Source organism: Colletes gigas, unplaced genomic scaffold (assembly GCF_013123115.1).
Source record: "Colletes gigas isolate AHSC1104 unplaced genomic scaffold, ASM1312311v1 Colletes_gigas_Sc00012, whole genome shotgun sequence".
NCBI classification, from domain to species: Eukaryota; Metazoa; Arthropoda; class Insecta; order Hymenoptera; family Colletidae; genus Colletes; species Colletes gigas.
Genome location: NW_025106641.1, coordinates 8,050,522 through 8,078,125, shown reverse-complemented (window position 1 = coordinate 8,078,125; position 27,604 = coordinate 8,050,522). Strand labels below are relative to the sequence as shown.

Sequence of the window (27,604 nt, the reverse complement as noted above, 5' to 3'; positions counted from 1 at the left end):
TCCAAATGCTCATGCGTAAATCAGCGGGTGCGGTTAGTGCAGTCTCGCGATTGCTCTCCACTCGTCACGTCCTTCTGTCACATTAATTGGCAGCTGTGACTTGTCGACGGTCTGGCGAAAACCTCAATTGCCCATCTCAGGTTTAGCTAAAGTTCCTTTACCCCTCGATCCAATATAAAGTGGTTACCAGCAATAGAAGACTCGTACTTCTTAGCTGTCTTGTATTTAAACCTGAAGTACTTCTCAACCACAGTCTTCGAAAATGTCTCGTTTCGTAGACAAATATACCGACTCCACTAGAACCACTGAGAAATTACTGTATCAGAAGGCTGCCCTTAAAAGAAAACCTAGACCTTACTCTTGCTTAATCGAACTATACATACACATCTATATTTAAAAAAACTTTTTTTCTTAATAATCAGGGCATGATTAGGGGGCCATCAAACACGTTTCATTTTCAAAATTTGATTCGACACGATATTTTTCTCAGAGGTCAGAAAATAGAAAGATCTAGCAGGCTATGGAATTAAGGAATCAAGTTTTGTGTTCAATATGACTTTTCAAAATTGTGATTTCATAATTGTAAGATTTATTGACATTTGTGGAACTGCTCTACCCAGACCTTACTCTTGCTTAGTCGAACTATACATACGTAAAACATTTCATTGTTAAAATATGATTCGATTACGATACTTTCCTCAAAGAATTGAGTGTTGCGTTCCATATGTGTTTTCAAGAGTGTACGTGGAACTTCTCCGCCGCACGAAAGTGACATCCGTCTTTATTGCTCATCGTCGTAAAAGTAATTTCACGTTTCGTTCCTAATGCACGATCGTCGTTCGCCGGATCGCGTTGCGCTTAATGTTTTCTCGGCAAATAACATTATTCACGTGCACGGTGTCTCAACGCGTTCCGTGATATCGTTGCGCCGCATTACGTATCGTCTGCGCAACGCAACTTCGAACAACACATTAATGGAGCAGCTCGAGCTCGACCCGCGGATGATGAAACGTCTCGACGAGGGCTCCATATCCTCAACTTTCCCCGCGAGCGACGCGTGGGATCTCCTACGTTCGTGTTACGAGTCGTTATTAGGTTCCCGAGGCACGTGAACTTCTTCCTACGGACGATCTAGCCGATCTCACGATCGCGAGACCCCTCTTTCTCACCCCCAAAATGCTCGTATCTTGTAATCAAAACGCATCTGTACGACCCCTGGCACCTAACATCGGTTCTAATCTTCTGTTAATGCTCGGTGCAACCATGAAAAAGAAGATTAGAGTTCGAATGGTAGGGAGGAAAAATTTTGTTAACACGTTGAGCGCCATGTCAGCCATCGGTGGCTGACACTAGACTTTCCGTTTAGGCCGCGTCACCCATCGGTGGCTGACAGCGTGTAACATGAGAACTATAAAATTTACACTATTACGGAATTACAGAAAATTTATTTAATTTGGTATCATTACAGGATTAATGGGATTCATTGTAACATGGCAAACATAAAAATGGTTCTCCTTCACAAGTATTACAAAATGTTACAACACGCTTGGTCTTTCTCCTTGCCATCTCTCTACCATCTTTTCTTACATTTTTGTCATAACATAATTTACAGTACTTTCGAACTTCAGAGACTTTTCCCGATTTTCTTTGGAGTTTGTGTTCTTTTTTGGATCTTCTTGCAATTCTGCTCGGTGGAATGTTTTCTTTGTCACAACTTGTAAGATGGACTGCTAATTTCCGAAATTGCGTGGCCTGAACGGGATTGTCTTAGAAATACGCGTGGCGCTCAACGTGTTAACTAATACTACCTTTCAGTCCTCTGATAAACAGAGGATTTATGGGATTGGTAAACGAATGGACGACTATTTTCAGAATTGTATTAAGAAATTGCTTCTCCAGCATGATCCTGTTCCGTGATACGAGTCGTTATTAGTTTCGCGTAGCACGTGAACTTTTCCTGCGGACGATCCAGCCGATCCCACGACGTCGGGATCCCGCTTCCTCGATCCCGGCGAGCGGTCATGCAAAAAGCTCGTTGGTCGGATCCCCGTGGAAACTGGACCGCGGCGTCCTAACGACCCTAATTTCCTCCTTCGTGGCCGTTTTGACGTTTTTCCTCGGGGATCAGCCGGGGTCGATTTATATCCCCCTCCGCGCTTAAATCCTTAAGACAAATCGGTGCACGCGAACGACGTTGTTCGAGCAGGAAGCTCCGGGACGTCTGGGTTCTTCGGTTTAGTTTGGAACTCGCGTTGCGGTATGATTGTTCGCCGGACTGGACGAATGTATGGTTCATTGTTCTCCTGTGCAACTGTTTCTGGGAGAGCAAACTTGATTCGGTCTAGGAAAAGATCAAGGTGGGGGATAGCGGAAAGGCAAGAAAGGGATCTAAAGAGATTCGTGGTCTCGTGGCGGTAAAAGTTTTGCTGTTTGCCTTTCGGAGGTACCGGGAAAGAGAAAATAGTATTTGAGTGGGTCTGCTTTTTTTTAAAGTAGTTTCTTTGTCGAGAGTACATCCCCAATTCCTCGCAAAAAAGGTAGCAAAATTTTGTATCTTTTCTGTACTTAATTTCCATTTTATTTATGATATGATAAATTTGGTAAAATCATTGAAAAAGCATACGATTGTCTGCGTTTCGAAAGCAAGTGGTTTCGAATTTATTTCACGTTCGTTCGTTGGGTTGGAGCTCTATGAACGTACGAAATAACGTTTAGACTTGGAGGTATCTTGTAAATTCGGGTAGGATCCCGCGGTATTAAATAACGGAGTCCTGTTCGAGGGGTAAAAAATCGCGTAGCAGGACGACCGTGGGCAAATGTTTGTCTAATAAATGTCCAGGGGAGTCAAGTACCGAAGCGGTAACCCTGCAGCGAAGGAAAAAAACGTCTCCTTAAACAAGAGAGGTAGATTTCTCCCCGATGTATAGCGGAGTAGACGAGGTCGTCCATCCGGAAAATAACCTTCGCCAAAACAACCATCCCTCCTCTTCCAATTCACATTCCGGGTCCTTTTTACCGCGTAACGTCGTTCTTGCTCATCCCGGGGCTCTCGACGTTGTTCCCTCGACTCCATTCCAGGTGGTCACCGATCAGCCCTTTTTCTCTCCAAGAGCCTCTTTCTATGCGGCTACGACGCCCTTTATCGCGTCGATGGAACTTCCCTTCCTCGTCGATCCACTTCCCGGCTCGCATTGTCCTCGAAAACGTTTCGAACGCTCTAATATCCCTGAAACTAATAACAGTATCGTTTCACGAGGCCTCGTCGCGAATTTTTATTCGACTCTCGCCCACCGAGCTTCCAGCGATTCCACTCCTCTCTGCAAAGGACCAAAGGACCTAGCCGTGAACGTAAAAGTGGCTATTCATTTCCTTTACATTTTTCTGGAGATCGAAGATCCTTGGAATAATAGGACTTTTATATTCGTTCGAATAGATACAGAATAATTTACGAAAATGTTCTGTAGAAAAGACGGACACACATGGTTCATTATAACAGATTTTTAGTAACTCTGAATGAAGGAAAAACAGAAATAAGTTATGAGATCGTTTTTTTCACATTCTTAAAACAATTAATATAAAAGAAATTAAATGTATAGTAATGGAAAATTTGACGCCCACCATGGAAGCTTAACAGATTTCTGTATTTTTATGTTCTCGTAATTTGCAGTCGTGCAAAGATCGTGCATTTTCCTATATAAAAGCTGCTTTTACGTGAATATACGATATGCTAAGCGGGAAAACCTTCCTCCGTAATAAATTCTGATCAATATCCGTCCGCGGATACTGAAAGCCCCTTTCCTACTTTTCTATGCTCATAGTGGAAATGGCTATCCCAGAACTGCACGTTAATAGCCTTACGCGTGCTTCCGCTCGAAAAAAAGTCCCGTTTCTTCTAATTCCGCGCGTTCCTAGTCGAATTTTAGCATACGCGCGAAACAGTGGGAACAACGATGGAAAAAATGATAGCGTAATCCATCGGTAGTTCTCCCATGGGCGTCCTTTATTGCGCGGATTGGCCAGGGGGCATCTCTATGCATCATTTACGTATCCTCTGTCCAATCGGAAGCGTGTAATGGCTTTTTTATTCGACCAGAAATATCCTTTCGTTATCGAGCCCTGATGCCGACGAGAGAACGTTTCGACGAGTTTCACTCCGCGATGCTCTGCTTCCGCGATCTCGACTTTTCTTTTTCTTCCGTACAAAGACTTTCCTTTCTCGCCATTTCTGTCTCTCTAACGACGAAAAAATAAGACGCAAATCATTCGTCTCGCTATGGTGTTTCTCTTTGCGATACGTCGTTAGAACACTCACGAAAGATCCGCTGTGGTTGGAGAATTGGACGTTCTTTTTTATCGGGGCATTGCATTTTAATTTTGATTGCAAGATGATTTTTTTTTAACTTATTTCGATAGATAAGTTGTATAGTTTTCCACTATAATATTAAAGAGAATGTCAGAATTTACCACGATTATTTCGGTAGAGTTTTTATTGTGAAAACAAAAGGACGTCGAATGAAATTTCATCGATTTCCGCGGACCATTTCTGCCATTTTCGACGGCTTTCGTCCCGCGATATTTCCAGTTCCGTAAGTGGTCGAAGGTCAGGAGCAATCACGATCGAGGATCGGGATCGCAGAGGAAGACAGGCATGCGAAATGTTGTTAAAAACGCGAGCGCAAATAGCGGCGCCGAAGCATTGTTGTCGCGCACTGGAATTTCGTCAGAGCAAATAAAACGGAATCGCACTCGACCGACTTCCGCGAAACATTGAAGCTTTCGAAAAGGAAATGGTTCGAGGTGTATTTACATGATCGAAGCATACTTCAACTCGCATCGAACCGCAATTTTGTATCTCAATGGAATCTCTGATTGCGGGGGTCGCATCTGTGCGCGCTTTCCAATCGTGCGTCGCAAACAGATTGTAATTTATAATTTGACGAGCCCGACACGGGGGACAGATTTATTTCGAATTACAGGGATCGGTGTGAATTTCCAATTCGGTGCATTTCAATTGGGACTTTTTGTGTTTCGTTAATGAGAAACATCGTGCCGCGGAAACCGTCGTCGTTGCGGGATTATAGTAGCAATTAAACGTGTAATGTATAAATGTAGTAGTGCATTTATTCGTAATTATAAACGTGATTTAAGTACTTCTCTTTGACGTGATCGATGAATCACGAAAGGCAATAAAAAAACAAAATTGCATTCACATATATGAGTTCGTTTGCTTTTACTACTACTGTCGTATCTATTATACTTTAGCTGTTCAATCTTCAACACGTTGTACAGTGCGTCGAGGTGAAAAGAATTGAGGGCCAAAAATCAAATTTCAAGATTTTCGAGAAACAGTATATCATTTCAAAATTCATTTCTAAACACCCTATTGTTGGTCTTCAAAAGCTGGGAAAAGAATAATTCTGCTAAACTATTTTTCCTACTTTCACTACTTTCGTCGCTGTGAAGACAAAAATGACACAAAAAGCCTCGACGCCTAAAGTAAAATGATATTGAAAATGGTCAAAGATTGAGCTTTTTCGCGTCTAAATAACCGGTTTTAACACTCTGCAGAGCGTGGGGGGCTGTATCGTCCACGACACCGATATTTTCGCGATCGTTTGGCTAATCGAAATCACGGGACAATTTCTTTCCACCTGCGCCATGGACAACGTCAAAGTTTCCCCGGCTCTCGTTCGTCAAAGGCCCCCGGGGGCAGCTATCGCGATACCCCCGGCCCCACCTATCCCCGGACAGGCGTCGATTAATCTCCGAAACTGCATATCGGTACGCTTACGTGTACGGGATCGGGCTCTCGTCGTTGTAACGATCGCAACGACTCGGAAAGAAAATAAGGCGGCGCCCGTAACGCACGACCGCGTTCGCGAGATAACGGCCCGAGCCCGCACCGGGGTCTCTGGCTTGTTTATTTCGCGTAGGCTCCGTAAATATATGGTCGCCGTGCCCGGCCGTCTAGGGTTACGGGGCACGTGCATCCGCAGTTTCGCGTATTCTTCGCCCGTGCACACACATGCCGACCCGTGGAACGCGTTACGCGAAACACGCTCGGAACTCTCGGCCTTTTTAAATTCGTTTCCGCTCCATTAACCTCGCCGCCTCTTCCTCGACCCCTACACACACGTCTTCTCGTCTCTTCTGTTTCCGGGCACCGACCATCCCTCCCCCTTGGCGTCGTTTCTTTCGTGACCATCCCTTTTCCTTATAAACGAACGACTTCTCTCTCGCTAAGGCGGGACATAAGTCCTCGGCTTGGTAATATCCATTTGCTGAAACGTGGGCGGGCAGGTGGAATCACGTTGCCCCTCCTGGCCTTCCCATATGGTTCCAAGTTCCTCCATACGATTCTCCGTTTCGTTCGTACTCCCCCACATACTGTCGTGGCCATCGTTAGTTACGTCGTCGTGTCAGATTCGTCTGTGCTGGGTTAGATTCTTTTTTGTTTCAGTAGTTAATATTGATGTCATATAGGATTAACATTGAATGCAAAAATAAATAAAATATCTTTTCATTTCAAAGTTGTATTAAAAAAAAGAATAGCAACAACAACGAGCCTAGCGTCACTTATGAGTGTTGGTTCATAAAATTGCTAATTTCACTTATTAGTAATTGGTACGCTCAAATAATAGAACTCTAGTCCGATCAATTTTCTCCTGAGGCCCTGCTAGTGAACATGTTGTCATAATTTCACAATGTAACACAATTAGACTCTCATTTTAGATTTGTCAAATTAAGGCATGTATAGATGTACGAGTCTAACAGAGAAGGGGAAGGGCTGTGAAAAACAGAATGACACAAATGTAAATGGTAATAGTAAAAATGTAAAATAGGCAGTGCAAATGGACCCTAACCCAGAACCAAGTGACGTTAAATTAAATGAACATCAACACTATTTTATGTAAAAATAATCAATATACTTCACAAAGATCTATATTTACATGAACTCAAATACTTCTTCACGTATTAAAAACTTGCAAGAGTTGGGGACAGCTATATTTCTTTGTGTATTCGCAGGATCGTCGAAACGCTGCTCCTTATCGCGTCGATATAAAGGCCGAAACAGCAATTTCTCGTGTGTCGTACACGAAACTAAACTCGGAATGTGCAAAGTTCCATGGCGGGAGGTCTAGTCGTTGCTTAATCTCCAAGCTTTCTCTCGGGGACGACACGCGAAACGAGATATAACGTACATCGTGCTTCGCGTTTACGTTTCCTGTTTTCTTCTTGCCCCTTGTCCGTTGCTCTTAGCTTAATGGCTCCAAAAAGTGTGCTGCTTCTTAGCTTAGAACGCTTTGATCCCGCTGAAATCAACGAGAATGGCATACCAGCGGTTCAATCCAGGCTTAAAAGAGTACTTTTAGAAGCGACTGTCGTTTGAAATTAACGTATCTCTTTCTAACACTCTTTTAATAATTTATCTATTCATTTACAATCGACAGTAGTATTCTATAGAATCAACAAAATAGTTAACAATTTTAATTCCATAGAATGCACTCGAATGACAAATAAATGAAGCCGGGGAACACTATGTTTGTTTAAAATACGGCCTTAAAACTAAGAATTTATGAACTCTTTGTCAATTTGATTATTTTCGAAGACTCATTCATAGTCTACGAAGAATAATATTAGTTTCTCGAACTGCCTTGTAAAATAGTCAACCAAATGATCATGGAATAAAAATTTCATGAAATGCTGTGAATTCCATAATAATGTGTTTACAAGTTTCCCTAAACCGCTTCTTAAGATATTAATAATTCTTTCGAGAGAGCAGCAGAGATCGTTAGAAATGTTCTGTCCTCGAGGCAACGTTAACGCGATTTTTACCCGACGCATTGGTTGCACCAGTTGTTTACGTTGCTCTAACGAAATTATTCAACGCGCTCGCAAAATGCCACGGATTTCCGACCGAATTCGAAAGGATTATTTCGTCCCCTGAACAAGAGTTATTCGTCCTCCGTGGAATTAATTCGTTCCAACCATATTTTCGCGCGACTCACGTTCCTGTAACGTTCCGGTATTAGCATTAAAATCCTCTATTTCGTTCGTCTGTAAAAAAAAAAAAAGGAACAGAGGGGGAAAAAAGGGAAACGAGAAACAGAAAAAACCTCGGTATTATCCGGACTTTGCGGTTGCATTACCGCGCAAATGATAGAATCTCTCTCGTAAAGAGCAGCGCACGAACAGTAGTATACTGGGCGGTGAGGGGGGAGGGGGGTTGAGTTTATGGTAATGAAATCTAGATTACATTTTCGGTTATCAGGCCGCGCACGAAATCTGACGCTCGCGCACGTCCGGCTGTCAAAAAATATACAAACGCGCGTACAGATAAAACGAAGATGACAAAACAAAAAGGTCAGAATAAAAAAAAATACCAGAAATCGAAACGAAAACGCGACGCATATTTCACTCGGAATATCTACAGGGTGTCCTGCAGAGTGTACCACTAGTATACTGCGAAATAAAATTTTAGATAAGAGGCTTATTCGTTAGGAATAATTATTTTTGTGTTGGTGATTCTAAAGATTGACGCGGAGAATTATTCTCCGTGAAAAAGTACACGGAAAGTGTGCATAAATTTTTTCCGTGAAACGATTCGTTTTCGAGAAAATTAGTTTCGAGAACTCGTGGGGCACGCTAGTGCTTGGAAACAACGTGCCAGCAAGTCTGACCAATACTCGTTGTTTCTACTTGTGCCAGTGTGTTGTGAAGATTTGTAATTGAGAGGTATTATCAGAGAGCCATTGTTCGATTGAAATATAAATCGAAACCGTATAATAAAATTTTGTTGCACCGGGGTCTCGTTTTTGAGAAAATCGATTTTTTAAACTCGTTACATACACACTCAATTAGGTTTGACTGGATCGACTCGTCCTTTTCCATTACTCGATATTTCCACTTGCGTTGGTCCTTGCAAACGTTCATGTTGCTGTGGGATTATGGAACAGTTATTCTTTACGAGAAGATTAATCGACAATGTAAAATGAAATTTTATTTTCCTGGGGCTCGTTTTCGAGGAACATTGCAATTTCATGGCGAACGATTGAATACTGTCGTAATGATTGCTTCCCTCCATTGCACAAAGTTAACAAAATTTACATTTCTCATATCACAATTGGTCCTCAAGCCTATGACACTACGCAAAACAATACCTCTAAAAATGTTCAGTCTCACTTCGAGTAACGATAAAAAAAATTTGTCCCCTCCGCTTTGGATTCGTTTTTTCCACAAAAGGGTCGGTTTCTAGCCACCGATACCGTATTCCTACGCACACCGTGTGCATTTTTCTCCCGTTGCTCGCTCATTTTCGTGAACGTCGCGCTGCATTTGCATTCTGCATTTTGCATACTCTATTACGATTTCACGACGTACGGTGCGCGCGCACATGCGGCGCAGGCGCGCGACTCCGGCCGGATTTGAATTTAAATTTTCCAAAATGAAATAACCCCTGCCACGACGTACTTCTCCGGACCCTCGTCAGCCAACCCCCCCCCACTTCCGCCGCGTCCCCGAAGGGACAATTTTAATTTGTAATCAGGGATTTGCATACGCCCTGGCGGTCGCAGCGCGGCGACGTCCGTCGTCGTCCGGCCCTCGTCCTTCGTCCTTCGTCACGGCCGCGGGTCGCAGCCGCACGGTACGCTCGAACTCGCATTATCGTTCGAATTAGTGGCGACCGAGGCGAATTGAAATCCCGGCGGATGCAAATTTATTCGACGCCCGGCGTCCACCACGGTCTCCTCGCTGGATGGCAGTCGATGCACGCCGCGGCGTCGAGCGCCGCGGGGAAAATGTCGTCGTCGGCGGAGGGGAAGCGACGCTAACGTTCGACCGTTTCGCCCACACGCGTGCACGCGTATCACGTTTCCACGCCCGCATTTGTACACGCCGACTTTCCGCGGATAACGCGACGGATCCCGCATGAATTTTCACTGGCCGCGATAGATCCACGATCTTGGCTGGAAACAGTCCCGACGATCTTACGTTCGAACGTTTCCCTCAATACTCGAAGAATTTATTTCATTTAAATTAAGCATCTGATAATACAGTGGGTATTATAAATGCACTAAACCCTTAAAATGTGAGGAATTTGATATTTAGGAAATAAATTAATAGTCTCGACGATCGTCGCTAGGACACACTCTCGAACAATTACTTTTGAACGTTTCCCTCAATACTCGAAGAATTTGTTTTATTTATTAAGCACTTGGTAATAATACAGTGCATATCGTAAATATATTAACCCCTTAAAATGTAAGGAATTTGATATTTAGGAAATAAATTGAACTATAACAGTACTATGAAAATAAGTATTCAAAAGCAGTTCTGTTACTTTATTGCAAGTAACGTCACCAAAATTCATGAATTCTATTCAAATTTATTTCCTTCGACATTTCAACTTGAGGATTAATTATTTCAGTTCCATAGTCCTGTCACCAATATATGGATCACGTGGCTGTCAAAGTGTTGAGATATTTTCTTGAAATAAACGTAGAGTCGTTCACAACGTGGTTTTTAAATTTGTAATTTGCAGTCTTCGAGGAAGGAGAAAGTAATTTTACTAAAATTTATTTATAGGATAAATTGTTTTTCGCGACTGAAAGTATAGAATAATTAATTATTTAGTCAGATTTTGTAGAATTATTCTGCACGTGTGTTTAGAGAATAGTGAAAGAGCAAAGATCTGTAGTTTCAATTAAGAGTAATGAAAATGCCTAGAACGAAATGATTGTATACCTTTGTTCAGCAACGTAATAATAGCGTCTTTATTATACTAAAAAAGAAATTCACATAGAGTGTGGGAGTTAAGACAGGTCACCTGGAAAACTCGTTTGTTTCTAAAAATGGAAAGGAATGCTTGATGCAGAAGCTGTTTACTTTCACGCGAGGCATATTGTACTAAAGTTTAGAATAGAAATTAATTGTATGCATATAACTGCTCCACAACTTGAAAATGTAATAATACATTTTTGAAAGGCATCCAATATTCAACTTTTCCAATAATCGTACCTCGATACTTTTATGTGCAGAATAATAAAACGAATCGATAAATTAACGGAAGAAAGAAAGAAATGTATTGTACAAGTTGATCGTTAAAAAAGAATCTAACATCGAATGAAAAGAATTAAATTGAAAATGTTGAAATCAAATAATTCCTTATTCATGTGCGTGCATAGTATAATTAGTATCGTTATTGATCGTAATTTATGCGACACGAGATCCTGAACAGTAATGAAACATACTGTTCCAAAAATTCTGATCGATGAACTGGAATTCCACCAAGGGTCTTCGCGTTTCCAAGATGGGGGACCATTTATTTCAGCGACGAAAGTTTTGTCGAACGGTAAAGTGTCTGGTTAGGTAAACAGATGCTTCGAAACGTGAACTTTTCTTCGGGGCGTTTGAAAACTCCGTCTGAAGATGAAACAAAGGGAAGTGTTGAATCGATTTTACATGGAGAGCCGAATGGCGAAGAGAAGGTTGCAGAGGGACTTTTAATGGAACCGAACGGGGGAATATTTTGCGTTGAATGGGTGGTGAAGAGGGTTTAAGTAATTCGGCATAACCATCGGCTATACCACTTGACTGTGTGATATTGTTTCATCGAATTGTGTACTTTGAATGTTTCTAGAAAACTTTCCATCGAGAGAAACGGAAAGATACATTGAACAATATAGTTAAGGGATCACAAACTTTAAATATTAGAATTCAGATTGCAGAATAAGTAATTAAAGACTCAGAAATTCAGTAATGAGTCTTATATTTGTTGATATATTAAAAGTGTTCGATACTTTAAAAATTCTCGTATGGTTGTTTCAATTTTTCAATGATTACACGACCATCGACTAATTGTTTCGAGCCGTGTTGTTTTAGTGAAAGAGCTCGAGTCTTTCGCGTCACAGAATGTACAACAAATATTTTCAAACAATTTACATTTTCATGGTTAAAATTACGGTGGCGACCACCGCAATCACTTGAGCCAAATTGATGCGTATCGTCGAATTTATCACCGTGCATAGATCACAGTTTCGCTTTATCGCGATTCCGTTTTTATTTAATGATCGTCAAAAGCCCGTGTCGTGCACGATGAACGATACGAATGTGACGCGTTCAAAATTTGAACGCGCAGAAAAAATGAACCTTCCTATTAATTACGTTACGCTCGTCGTGAATCGTGCGAAATTTATTTCCACGGACGTATTTACTACATCATACTCCCATTTAACTCGTAGACAAATTCGTGTTTCGAGTTATTTGTCACTGCTGTGAATTTTGGTATTTCCTTCGGGATAAGTGGTCCGTGAAACGATAAATTCGTTGAATTGTGTTAGAATTTGTACTGGGGAAGTATCGTAATAAAAACAGAGAAATGAATAAGCGATCATTAGACTTTAAATGGAATTAATGAAATTGGGAGCTTTGCAGAGGGTTGTCTCAACCCCTAAATATAATAATTCGTATCTTATTGCAGGTATTTCTTACTCCTTTGCATAGTGAGTGCATTCTGTAGTTTTTTGGGAATTTAAATTTTCCATAAATGCATAGTTACATTCGCGGTCTAGTTATTGTCATCCAAGATTAAATATAAGTATCATCGTATATAATTTATAGTTTGAACAAATATTTTTATTAGTAGAATAAATGAAAGCTTTGTAGAGGGTTGTCTCAACCCCTAAATATAATAATTCGTATCTTCAAGGGTTTCTCTTATTTTTGCATAGTAAGTAGATTCTGCACTTCTTCGAGGATTAAAATTTTCCATAATTGCATAAACATCCTCAGTGTAGTGATTGTTATTAGAAACAGGACCATATGAGCACAGATCTGTTTAGAAAAAAATAAAGCAATCTTCTATACTTTCACTAGCAAAAATGAACCGAAAACATTAAAGTATCGGTCAAATTACTGAAAGCAAACGAGTGTAAATTCACCGGATCTTCCAACATAGAACGTGTTCATAGATCAAACCCGATCCATACCGATTTCCTATGGCGTCGTTCGAAGATCAAAGAGTTGAAGAAGTCGAGGACCAAGCGGGGGGATGAAAATAAAACAATTTTAAAATAAAACATTAAAGTATTGGTCAAATTACCAAAAGCAAACGAGTGTAAATTCACCGGATCTTCCAGCATAGAACGTGTTTATAGATCCACCCCGATCCATACCGATTTCCTATAGGCGTCGAAGGTCAAAGGGTCGAAGAAGCGGAGGGACGAGCGGGGGGATGAAAAATCGTGGTGGATCGCGTTCCGTTGGCCGTGTTTGTCGAAATAAAAGTTTCGTTCGCATAATGCCCCGACGCCCATGGCTTCCGAGAACGAATCGATCAGCGTTAACCGGCACGTAAATCATGCTCGGCGAGGCGCGCGTAAATCTGCCTTGAAAATTTTTCGCGGCTGCCGGCACGCTCGTCCTCAAGTTCGTCTTTGTCGCGGCGGGACATTATTAAGTGCGATTTCACGTCGTCCGGCGTCGACGGAATTGGCATCGGCGTGAAATTGTCTCGCGGGCCGGTCGAGTTGCGCGCCACTCGCCTCGTAATAATATGCCGGCCGAGACATAAATCAGTGTCTATTTTTGAACCGCGTCCAAAAGTTTATTCAAATTTATTCTGCCCGTTACATCAACGGGGAAGTGCGCGAGGACCGCGGTCCGGGGTGAAGCGTCGTCGTTATCGCCCGACGCATAATTAACGGGGACACGGTGTCCCTCGTTGTGTCCGCGGGCCCCCTTGGGACTCGTCGTTTTCCAATCGAGCCGGATCGCTGAAAAGCCGGACGGAAATTCCGCCAACGATACGCGCGGGGGTCTTGTTTTCACGCTGGACGTTGCCCTTTACAGGCTTGCAAGCTTTTGCAGATTTTTAAACCGATTTTTTATAATAAAAGGTTATTCAAATTCAGTGTCACGTATTTAAATTGAAATAAAACAAATTATTTGAGATATTTCGGGTTTTTTTATTTTAATCTAAGGCCACAACATTAATGCGTGGAGACAAGCTCGAAGAGAAGTTGGATGTTTATAATAATTTTCAGTAATTTGTACACGTTGTTGCACAGTGTAGCGTTACATGACGATTTGTTTATAGTGATGAGGTGTGTGAAATATTAGCAGGCACTCAATTTGGATAACCCTATATTATTCATTGCCTACTGCTGGGTAAAATCTATCACTAGACTAGAAATTTTAAATTCGCAAAAAACTACAAAGTGCAATTAATTTGCAAAAATATAAGAAATACTTGCAGTGAGGTTCGAATTATTATATTTAGGGGTTGAGACAATCCTCTACGAAGTTCCCATTTCACTAATTCCATTAATAAAAATATGAATTTGAGAATCGGATCGTCTTGGTTAAAAATCGAACATTTTGTTCGTAATTGTAAAATCCTCAGCGTGCTTTCAGCGCGACCCCCGTAGCCCCGCACGGGGTGTTAATGGCGTCCGTTAGGATCGCGACGGGGGAAAAACGCGACGGCGGTGCGGCCGATAGATAACCAATTTGTCCGTTAATCTGTGTCTCTTCGTTTACCTTCTTCCCTTTGTCCGTGCTTCATCTCGGTTAGTTACCCCTTCCCAACCGTCCCGTCGTCCGTCCCTCGTTCCCTTGTCGCGCTCGTCGTGTAAGGGTGGTGTACGCGCTCGAAAACCACCCTCCGGGGTGTCGTTAAACTCTATGCCTGCGAGCGGAGCACGTCGACGCGTTCTTCCGCTCGAAAATTCTCGCGAGAAGCGTTTCCAACTACGCTGCCAGGCATTAGACTCGTCTTGCACTGGGGAGTATCAACGTGGCTGAATAATAATAGCCCCCCGCCGTCGTTTGTAACTTTTCTTTTTTCGGCGCGAGACGCTTTCGAGGCTTTTTTTTTTTAAAGCATTTAGCAGTGTGGTTTTGGTAAATATTCCAGGTCGATGGTCGGGAGCTGTTGACAAATTGTCGCTCGTTCGCTACTTTTCACCCTTCCCCCGTGTACAACTTTATGGGAGTATCGATGAATTTTTTACGTGTTATTACTGAAAATTTGTCGAACTGATGCTTCGTGTTCGTTTGTTCGTCCCTGTACGCGAAAACGTGGTTTAGAAACAGCCAGATTAGCATTTCCACCGGCTCTTCGGAATTTCCAAGCACCTGGGAACCGGTTTGGCACGAACTTGGCGCAAGTTTTTACCGAATCGATTCCCGGAATTCGATACAGGCGGCCAGGTAAATTACGTTTAATTGAACGTAGAAGCTTTATCTATGATTTCGAGCCGGGCGTAGGAACGGCCGGCGCTCGATTCGCGAATATCCCATATTTGCCGAGTGTATTTGCACGGCACACAGTATCGGCCGATATCGCGTAGCTTCCCAACAGTTTTAAACCCGGATTCCCGGCGATAATTAATGATGAAGCCGTGTTTGTACGAAGATTATTAAGTTACGTTGCCGTGCGCTTCGACCGGTCAGGGACTCACTCAATCAATTCTCCCTGTCTCTCTTCTTCCCTTTGTCGTATCCCCAAGCGAGACCTATATCGAAATTCGAAGTGGTAATTCGACACCTGTGCATCGTCTGCTCCGCGATACCCGGAACACACCGCCGGCGCACGAACGATTTTATACGAGGGGGGTTCGAAACCGTCTCTCGTAGTTCCGTGTGCTCACCGTGTTGATTTAATTCATAATTTCCTCCCCGACGGTAAACGAAGGTTCGAAAATGAAATTTTCTTCCCTCGAAACGTACGCTTTCGGGGATCCGTGGAGCCACTCGAAGGTCGACCGGTTAAAATAAAACGTCCGCGAATCGCTCATTTGGTTAAACTATCGTTTCGAACTCAACCGGTTTACATTTTCAGAACGGAGAATTACAAGTTTCGTGATTTCGTGATCGAAGTTTTTCCCCCGGTTGGGAAAAAACGCGAAAATGGCGTACGGATGTTTGGAACGTCACGGAAATATCGACGTTCGGGTGTTCGCGGAATAGATGAAATTCGAACGCGTGGGTTTTATTAATAGGCGCAAGATGAAGCCACTCGATCGCGAACGAAATGGCACCGCCAGCATTTTACCCCGCGCGACCATTGCAATTTGTCACCGGCCGCGGGTCCCCGCGATACAAACGACACGCCTCGGACCGCGACTTTTTTCCATATTTCACCTTTTCGTAATTAAACTCCAATCGATACGCCTTTCACCGGGGCGACGTAAAATGGAGAAAAACAATGCGCCGTTACGCCGGCTCCCCGTCAAAGGTAATTACGTTTTTATTACGTTTCTGCCCGGGAACAGTTTTGCGGACGTTCCGCGACCGACCGGTCAATTTACGCGCTATTAATACGCGTTCGATATCGCACGCAGTCTATTTCCTACCTGACCAGACTCTTTTCTCTCGTCTACGTGTACGCAGCTTCCTTTGTACGCGATCTGTTGCGCATCGAACGAAAATCGAACGTCTAGAAACTTTTCCAAGATCTCTTCCTCCATTTTTGCAACATTTTTTCACCCTCGATCGGTTGAAATATTTCAATTGTCCATGATGTGATTTATATGATATTGTGATTCATTATAAAGGGAAGGAAACTATTGTTTTCTTGGGGGGTTTCCCATTTATTAAATATTTTTATTAGACTGTATTTTACCTTCTATTTACAGAGTAGATTTTTTTTAATATTAACAGACTGGTAATGCCTAATTACAAAACAGGTAGAGAGGTATGATCATGTTAAATAGTATACAAATCAACAATACATGATGTTTTTTCCAAACGTGGTACGATTGTTGACAAGTTTTCTTTTCAATTTTAACCCTTAAATATCTCAAAAATGGAGCAAGTAATAGCATAGAATAGTGTACATAGTGTACTATATAATACTATACGAATACGAGGGGGAAGTTACTGTGTATTTTGGACAAAAAAATTCTTTTATCTTACTTATTTTTATTTTTTTAATTGGAATCTTAACGTCACATCAACAACGAGGTCATTGGCACCATAGATTATTATTTGTCGGTGATTTAATCAGATTCGTTGAGTGATTTGTTACTATGAACAAATTGGAGAATATTCTTTGCATTCTCGGTATTATTAAAAGCTTCTTTTACTGAATTTAGAAGTTTCGTATTTTGTATCCCACTTCTGTTCCTCAAATCGATCTACAATAAAATCAGGTGAAATCTATTCGAGCCCACGACACCTACACTTAATATCGCAAAATAAAGCACACGTTTTCTCCAACGTTTATTATTTCCTCCCCCCTCCCCCAAAAAGGGGGTGAGAGACGATATCGTCGAACCGTGTTCTTAACCCCAGCGTTTGTTTACGCGTTCCAATGGACCAGATTCCGGCCGAAGAAGGTGGGACAGATGGCCGCGAGTCGAGAAGGTGTCTCGAGGAGTGGGGTCATGGAGGATTCGAGGATGACTCAATTCTTGGCACCGGTGTACACGCGACGGGCGATTACCACACCGCGACGTAACTCTTCTTATCCTCGGTGTCGTCCACGACGAGGACGGCCAGCCAAATGGATGCGTTTGCTTTTTCTTCGTAAAACCGCGCGCCAGTTCGGGCGACATCAAAACCGAACCGATCGCGGTCGACGGAACGCGGTCGCCTCCGCCGAACGGATCCAAGAGAAACACGGCGTCCAACGACGGACAAATTGATTTAGCGGCCGTAGTCCGGGACGCCTGACAACGCTTTGCTCGCAACCAGACACGCGACTACAAGGAATTGTACTTCCCTCGTTCGGCACCCGTAGTCTTGCCAAATTTATACCAACGGGCTGGAGCCTCCGCGCCACGGGAATCCTTTAATTCGATTACGGGACCGTGAATTGTGCAACGCCGTCCCGAGGATCGTTCGAAGCGATCAAACTTGCCAGGCAATTCCGACGACGACAGCTAGAATTTGCGATTTATTATTACGTTCCATTCACCGCGTACCAAACCTCTTCGTTTCCTTCTTGAAAAGTGAAAAAAATCACTCCACAGACGTTTCAAAATCATCAAATCCTACGAAGACTAAATTTTCTGATGTTTAGATCGAAATGTAAAATCCCTTTCGATATGCTGATGGAATAGACACGTTACGTGCGTCGAATTTTCACTTTCATCGTTTGGATCTCAGAATTGTGTAGATACAAAGATTAGTCATGCAAAGTCGAAAATTAACCTTGCAACGTATTGTAAATTATTTTGTTACACATTTTCTTACATGTGTGGAGCACGGTTGAAACGTGTCTGACCATGGCTGGCTATTTCTACTTGCACCAGTGTTCTTAAACGTTACCTTTGGTACAACATTATCTCTTTCTCGTTTATCTAATCGTCTTCTAATCAGTTTGACCTGATCAAAATAAATTATATTCTATCGATATTAATGCTCATAAACGCCCAAGTAGAAATATCGAATAATAGTCAGACGCGTGTCCGATGCTTCACAACGCCTCATAATAACCATGTAAAACATAAAAATTCATAGCTTCCACATATTTAAATATAATCTAGTAGTAGTAGAATAATTAGTATAAATTTTCCAAGCAACGCCTTGCTCCTAAACGAAGAATGTAAAAATAGTGAAAAGTCACTGAAGAATTGCTGAGTTTTCCGTGTCCACGTGGAAACTCGTGATTTATTCGATAGTTTGGCATTATAGAGACGCTAAGTTCGATTTGTAAAAACACCAGGCGTTGGGGAACCGGTGGAAAACGCAGACGTTCGTGCCCGATTGTCTCGGCGCTGCCATGCACGATTCTGAGAAGATCAGAACCCCGTCGACGTGGACAAATGGCTTCCCCTTCCAACGGTTACGATAAAGTTACGAGTAAAAGAGGGACACGGAAGGCCCGACGACCGTTCGCTCGTTCCACTTGCAGCACGAAAATCCGTTCTTACGGGCGAAACGTGAATGTAATCCGTGCCAGGGGCGAAACGTTGTTGCTTTTGCCTTTTACTTGCCGTGCACCTACGTAGAGTCTTTGATACCTTTGGTACGTGTACCGCGTGTCGCAGTTACACAAAAGCGCTGTAAAATCTGGATGGACCCTCTCTTTAAGCGGACTGGGTCGTTTTATTTTATTAAATCGCGCGCCCGAGCCCTGGCACGGTCGTCTGGCGTTTCCTTTCTTGTTTGAACGGCTACGTGCTTTTTTGATAGTGATTTAAGGGAAACGATCGAACGGGGGCTTTTTTCATCGGTTGGCAACGGACGATGGCTCTTCCATTGTATCGTCAGGACGGAGAGCGGAGGAACGATTTGTCTGGCACGGAACGTTTCACGTGCATGGAACGACCCACGGAGAGTGTTGCACTTTTCTGGGCAGCTTTAAATACCGAACAAAGGAACCGATAGAAATTTCAAGAAGTTCACATTTAAATAAACAAAAATTAATTGGGAATTAATAATGCACCGTTAGAAATCATTCTTGTTTAGAAATAGTTTATATTTGACACTTGATGAGAACCATGACTCCGCTGTACGTTAATTTATCGAGTCGATTCATGATTCGCCGTAACAAGTTTATTTAGCCGGAATAACGAAACAATTTTTGCTCGAAACTGAATAAAATACACCTCTCAACGTCGCGTATAGAACCCATTGTTTATGAAATTGTGTGTAAAATCGATTTCACGTAAATTTCTATTTATATTCCATCGACGGTAGAACGGTAAACTGAAAAGCACACGTTGACCGGGGTAAAATGTAATTTCATTCGCCGAGATTACATTTCGTTCGGAATCGAAGCAAATTTGTAGAATTACGCGTTGCCCCCGAGCCACGTAGCAAATTGCCCGACGAGAATCAATAATTTTTGGTGCACGTGTTTAGCTTGGCCGCGCAAGAATTTCGTTTTCGCGGACGACAATTGTAGGCCACGGGTCTATTTTCGGTGCCGGTGAGCCACCCAAGCAGCGATTGTTGGAAATGCCGCCCAAAGATTCGCCATCGCGTTGTACATTTGAGGTTCGTCGCGTACGTCTGACTTCGCGGTTTCGCCTGCCGCGGCAGTTTTTCACCGGGGAATAGTTTGCATTCGTCGGGCTTGTTTATCCGATGTTCCGTCTGACTTCAGTTTTCGAGGCCGGGATTCAAACGCGAACGTTTTGCGGCGGCGCCACAGAGATACTCCTCTTTGAGAAAAACACTTTAGAATTTCTTCGTTAGATCTAACGCGTTTCGCCGAAACACCGAACCGAATGTTGAAAACGACGTCAGTCGTTTTGGTGTGCAAAACATCCTGCGTACAAATTGAAACTCATTTTCGAGTAAATAAACAATCTATGATTCAGAGTTTATCGCACACCGGTTGTGTAATTGACAAGAATTATTGAAACTTCATTGGAACACAATAATCTTAGCTTCTAAGTCTCGTATTATGAATGAAAAGTGTTTTAAAGGACCTCGAAACGAAGCATAGGAATGTATATACACTCTGTATAGAAATTTAAACTCATTTTCAATTAAATAAATAATCTATGATTCAGAGTTTATCGTACACCGGTTGTGCAATCGACAGGAATTGATAAAAAATTTTTGGATGCATAGAGTCAAAGAAAATTGCGAAATAAACATAGAAGATAGCAAAAATTATAGTAGCTGGTATAGTCATTGGATAGAGGATGTAATGCCCTTTAAAATGAGCGTTCGAACGAGTCGATAGCTTCATTAGTTCCGAAGATATAGCGATTTTAATTTCAAGTCGATGCGGTGGCTAGTTACGGAGATATAAGGGTCCGAAGCGTTTGTTTACTTTCTTACTACGGCCTTGTCAAGGTCGTTGACCGGCACGTGACTTGGAGAAACTAGGTCACTCGGCCACCGGTCGCAAGTCACGTGCGAGAGAGAGAGGTCCGGCGCGACGCGTCAGACGGAGACAGAGATAGTCGAATTAAGAAAAATTACCTTTTACATAATTTGCGATATCTCCGAAACGGAAAGTCCGATCGTCAAAAACCAAAAGCCATTTTAAAGAGGAAGGTTTGCCGCTGCCAACAGTGGTTCAATTATTAATAAAACACTAGTAGTTTCAGAACTGCACGTACCCAAAGTTTCAGTATTTTTAATACGCATTAATACACGTTTCTAAGGCGGCCAGAGTGTGGATAGTGGAATGTAAAAAATACCTCTTTACATAAATTACGATATCTCGAAAACGGAAAGTCCGATCGTCAAAAACCAAATGCCATTTTAAAGGTTAGGCCTTTCCGCTTCTTACAGCAGCCCAATTATGGGGAAAAGTGTAGTAGTTTCGGAATTGCACTCATGTAAAGTTTGTCTATTTTGAATACGCATTGTTAGACGGTTCTAATATGGATAGGAAGATAGTAAAATTTCATAGCAAAAAAATATAAATCGTCTTAGGCAAGACAGATTACATATTTTTTAAAAAAACAAACAGTAATCGTAGAAGTGAATATCGAAAAATCATTCCACGTATACAGTAAGAAAATTCATAACTTTAAATAGCATTAAAATAACATTATATGTTAGGTTATTATATATGGTGGATTTAATGTTGAGACTTCCAAATTACTCGAAGAGAAGAGATCGTATAAATCCGTTCCAGAGCACCGATTGCTCTTTCAGGATGAAAACTTGTAAGCAAAGAGGTGTCGTTATGGTCTAGAAAATTGCGAAATAAAACAGTAAAAAATTCGCTCGGAGCCTCGGCGCGTTCCACGCGGGGAAATCGAATCTATCAACCGGCGAAAGCACGGTTAAGGCTTCTAAATTACCCGAAGAGGAGAGCAGCAGGCTCGTTTAAAATCCCCAAGCCGTTCCGTATTCGTCGAGAGGCCCGGTGAACGCGTTCCGTCGCTCGCAATTCGCGTCGCCCCGTCGAGGCCCTAAGGCAGCCATCGTGTAAAAAACAAAATGGTCTCGATGTCTCGATGTAGCGACGATCGAGGCGTAAATCGACGAAGGTTTACCTTCCAGGCATAGCTTCGCGTCCCCCTTCGCCCGTGTCGAGAGCAAGAACTCCTTCGCTCGTCGTTCTCGCCTCGTCTCGCCGCGTGGGTGGGGCGTGACAAGGGGGGAGGGGGGAGGAGGAAAAAAAAGAGGAGACAAAGGATGAAGCTCGGCCCGGCCAATCGCATCGCGGGAATAAAAATCTCATACATGTAAAAATATTCAATCGAGCGAGTCCCTCTTCTTTCGTCCTCCATCCGCGTCGATATTTCCACTCTTTCCGACCGCTCTATCTGGGATTGCCTCGAGAAAAAGGGAAATCCTTTTCCTCCTCGTCGCCCTTCGCGCTTTCCACCTTCTCATCCCCCACCCCGAAACCATCCTCTAAAGCTCTTCCTTTGCTCTCGGTGCCGTCGGTGACAGTCGCCCTTTCTGGCGAACGCTGAAGCAGAGAACGTGCGATTTCCTGCCTTTGCAACGCTCGCGAGGCACCGCCGCTTTATTAGCGATCGCTGCCGAACCAGGGCTCGCTCTGTGTAAGAACGAGAGTCTGATCTGCCGAGGTATTATAGAATTCGTCGCGGCGAGCGCAAAGGAGCCCTACGGATGGAAGAAAAGATGCGAGATTGAGATATCGATTAGCGACGTCGGTGTTCGGGCGCCGCGTATTGACTTTGATGTAACCGGAGACCCGTAGCAGTCTTCGATGAAAACGCCGGGAGGCTGACTACGGTCACGGTTTAATAAATGCGGCCACTGTCGCGTGTGCCTCGATCCCCTCTGTGCGATCGTTTTGCATAATAGTTGCACCGAGTCATTTTTTAGCCGGCTCTTACGTAACGCGTTCTATTCATCGTTTTCATGGCGAATAGCATTCGTGCTAATCCTTGGCACACACGGGGTTGAAAGCTCAACTCGTGGACGAACGTTTCTGAACGAATTTTGTACTTGACTTAAGATCTATGAAATGGTTTTAGCAATCCCCGTAAAAAGAAACAGTAGGTTATAGTTGAAACATTGATATCTTCTGAAGCAAAGGTTTATCGGTACAAGTAGCACTAGTATGAAATAGTGTTAAAAAAATTGCGTCCTACAAATTGAAATTAATTTTGTATCATCGTTATTTATAGGACCTAAATATTAAGCTTCATTTAAATTTTGTCGATCGTTTAGACGAAGTTAAAACCCAAGATACGACATTGTAACTAACAGAAAACACATTGTTACGTAGCCCAGAAACAAATTCAATAGAGAAAACTGACCATTTTTGGAGAGTCAGGCTGAAAAATCTGAACATGCAGAAAGAGAATCGCGGGAGAAAAATTGCAAACGAGTTCTTCTCCAAGAAAGGCACAGAGCCGAGCTTGTAACGGAATCTATGCTTCCCTCGTAGCCCCTGAATCGCGAAGATCGCGTTACTTTTATTCCCTCCATCCCTGAAGTTACAACTACGCGGAATCCTTCGCTTGATAAAAAGTGGAATCGAAGAAACGCATCGAAGTTTGCCGCCTAGCTTTATGTTTATTATATCTCGGCGGCCACTTCGGGGGCACTTTTTATCGCCGCGCCGCTATTTCTAAGCGCGACCGGGCTCCACGAGGCCGCAAAGCCTCGTAATCCGTGCACCTGCTGCACGCGATAGCGCCTTACGTTGCACGCGTGTCGCCCGCGCAGTGCCACCAATATCCCCCGGATCTGAATACCGTGTCTTTTTTCTTCCGCGAACGCGTTCCGGTTTCGCACAGTCGATTTTAACGCTCCCTTTACCCCGGTGCACCCTTCGTTGCTGTTTTTCCTTGGACGGTTTTTCCTTCCTTTCGCAGCCTTCTTCGTTTCCCCCCGCTGTTTCACCTCTCGTTGCGAGGATTATTGAATTTCCTGTCATTTCCAGAAGAAATACGCTCTATTTACTTTGCCAAGGTACGAGGTCGGTTTTACCCGGCCTAGACGTGTAAGAGAAATAAGAAATATACGAAGGAGCCGCAACGAACCGAGCCCTTCTACTGCTTGTGTCCCGAGAAAATCAACGACACGGTATTTGTAGCGATGACGGCTCTGAAATCACGAGAACCGGCTCTCGGGGCACCTCCGACGTCGTCGGCGAACTGCTTGAATCCGTACACGGTTGCATCGATCGAGCTTCGCTTATTGTAGTTATTCGAATTTGGAAATGGAAAATTTTTTTACTCGTCGCCATGCAAGGTCTGACTTGTCATCAAGTCTTATACAGGGTTAGTCATTTAACTCTTTCGTCTTAATTTTTCTTGTAATAATAGTGATAGGTAAGCAGGATACGTATAATAGCTGAAACGTTGAATTAATAGACTGAAATAAGCATTAATTTTATGAAAAGAGATATAATAAACATATACAGGATGGACACCCCTGGGAAAAATTTTAATGGAAGATTCTAGAGACCAAAATAAGACGAAAATCAAGAATATCAATTCGTTAAAAAGTTATTAAAAAATTTCAAATCATTATGAAAAAATTATTTTTGGCTTCGAGGGTCCATTACAATCATTTATGGTGATTACACATTCCCTCGAAATCCTACGTACTTTCGAGAAAAAAATTCATTACTGAAAATTTCATGTCTGACCAGACGTTGATATGTTTCCCTGAAATTTCATGCGTATGTTTGAAACATCATAACTTCTGAACGGATTGGAGGATTTTAATGACTCAAAATGCAAACAATGCGTATCAATGAAACTCTAAAGCCTCGGAAAAATGGGCTGAAAAAATACATTGTCTATTATTAAGCAAACACATCTCTTCTTCGAACGTTTGTAATCCATAGCCTCAATTGCTAATAACCAGTTGTCGAGGACGATCAAACAACGACTTAGATCTATTTTTGCTCGATCCAGTATTTTGTAGAACATATCAAACTATCGATCAGATTCAGCGTGTTCTTTGAAATTCACTTGCCATCGCGATCTCGCCAGCATCTGCACACAGGTGACGATTCGACGCGACTGTAAATCTCCTTTGAAAATTTTCCAACGACTGTTTCCCCGATTTCCCTTCGTCCCCCTCGCCGGTGCACGTCCGAAGAAAGCAAGCCCGGCGTCCGAAGTTTCTTCCTGGTTCGGGCGATTCGCGATTATAATATTCCCGTCAGGTCCCGGACACGAAAGGAAAACGAGGAAGCGCTTCGGTATCGTCGCGCGGCCGACAAGAAAAGCCGAGGTGCCCCTTTCTGACCCGAAATTCGTTCCGACGGGGATCCCACCCCCCTCGTCCCCCCCTCCTTGGTCTCTCACCTACAGCAGGAACCGGAACCAAGAGAGATTCCGTTCGTCGCGATATTCGGGACACGTACGAGGAATTTATTCGCGGGAAAGTCGGGTCGCGTATGCAGCCCGCCATGCTCATCTCCGTCCGTGTTTCCGGAGCCGTTTTACCGGCGCGATACGCCACACCGCCAACTTGTTCTCGACTTCTGCTTCGATTTCCGCGTCTTGACAACCAGTCAATGGAAGTTTTAGATTATGCCCCCGTCGGGATGTCGGCGACGTGCTCGGAAGGCTATCGCCATCTCGAAGGACGCGTCGTTAGTTTCTGTCGTTGTCCACGATTGAACTTGGCGTCTGGGACGTTGAATGGAACTGATCGTGAGTTTATGATACGAAGCGGACCGCTTCGCTCCTCTAAACCCCCATGTCTCGCGACTCGAACCTCTCGTTGCATAATGTGCCCCCGTTACGGGGCGCAAATTACGACACAGCGATCTCGTAACCACTTTAACGCGTTCATTGACAGACCGTGCAATGTTCCGCAAAACTAAAATTTTGATTTTCAACCATTGCAAACTGCATAACTTAAAATTTGTTAGAAATTTTTCCCCCTCGACATCTCAACTTGAGAATTAATTTTTCTAGTTTCACAATGGAAAATCCATATACGGGTGACATGGTAATCAAAGTGTTAACTCGACGCTTAGGTTCGTCGCTAAATTGGGATTTTTCAACCAGATATTGCTTTCCAGATTTTTTGAAATTTTTCAAAAATTTTAGGAAGCATTCACCTTCAAATAATATTGAATAGTAGGCTTGAATTGGTAACAAAAATATTGACCAACAGTTCTCGAGCTTGCTTATATTAATTACCCATATAGAACATTTGCATCCCCCGAAATGAGAATCCTATCCACGATGACAAAAAATACAAGAAACGGATCGTTATTTAAAATAAAATATGCTTTCGTTGAAGCACGCTCGAACTTAACGCGAATTTAACCGAAATAACTAATTTTGTGCAGTGTATATAGAAGAGTGGTAATTAAGTTCACCAGGCGACTTGGGGGGTTGCACAACTTTTCGAGAACTCGATAAATTTCTGTAACCTTTTGCTAAAACTAAACGCAGTCTCCTTTAGATTTAATTACACTTCACTGAACTTAAAAGCTGTGTACTTAATAGTCCTTTTCAACGGATCGAAACTTTCGGAGTGTTTGCCTTTTAGATTCTTTTTCTTTGTTTTTTTTCTTTTCTTTTTGATTAAGCCAACAGTTTTCAACGGAGACTCTGGCTTTTGCGGCTGACTCTGTTAAGAAACAATTACGCGATCCTTATAACAAGTTCTCGATCATCTCCATTGTCGGAACTTTCGAGGGACTCGGGTCGCGAGATTATTAGAGAGCTACAACCGTTTCGACTTGCTCGAAGCGAGTATAAAACGTACCATTATCGTTGAGTGCAGTAGTCCCTCGCTTATTGACCGAATTTTCTCCTCGTTTAGGGAACCAAGGTCTCTGTAATTATTTCTATTTAACGAGAAGCGATTTTTGAAACAAAAGTTCTATCTTTTCTTTGTGTTTGACAAAGGTCAGACCTAATCTGCGATCAATTATTGAACTTTCTATTGCTGTCACGCATTTAACATTTTGCAAACATGCTTCGAGGCATCACCTAATTATTATTAAGAATACCACTGAGTAAGATTTCGTGAAAATAGTGACAATATAATTAAAGAATTTACGGAGCACTATCTTGAAAGGGACGGAAACTTTTCGTCGTTTTCTGTTTTGCAATACTGTTCGTCAATTTCTTGGAACTTTTTTACAATGAAATGCACTCGACTCGTTTATTATTTCGAAGAAATTCTTCTTGTAGAAATAAATAAATCAGATCTGCTGAAGTGGACGAGAAGTATCGACTATTCCGTCTCGATGGAAGTACGAGTATTTTGTACTTAATAGTCGATTGGACTTGAAACTTTATTTTCTTGAGACGATTGGTTATATCGTCCGCAAAGTTGTCGTTGTATCGTCGCTTTTGTAATATTGTGTATCGTAGAACGTATATTATGTTATCCTTTATTTCTGTTCAATACTTTCTCCAGTGGATTTAAATTTGTATATTTTCTCAAAATTCCTATAGAGTATATGATTTAAAAAACTTGATATTAAGTATTGATCTAAATTTCGCGTATAACTTCTGACAGTAAAGGTAAACATTTTATCAATCGAGCACGAAACCTTTCAGTATTCTTTTTCTCCGTCGCGTATCAAATGATGCAACAATTGAATCATGAACGGGCTGCAACACTCCGATGGGCAATATTTTATTGGAAAACGCGATAAATAGGTTTCGTAATTTACCAACGGGTCCTGAGAATTATTGCCACTGCGACGTAAATATATGCTAATGGTCGACACCGAAAGGGTCGCAATGTTTCCATCAAGCAGCCACGATATTTT

General features: G+C 42.5%; 1 protein-coding gene across 6 annotated transcripts in view; it reads left to right on the top strand.

The window, feature by feature from the left end:
* The window catches only part of LOC122399109, a 605,244-nt gene that overhangs the window by 275,453 nt on the left and 302,187 nt on the right, over window positions 1-27,604 (top strand). The gene's annotated exons all lie outside the window — the stretch shown is intronic.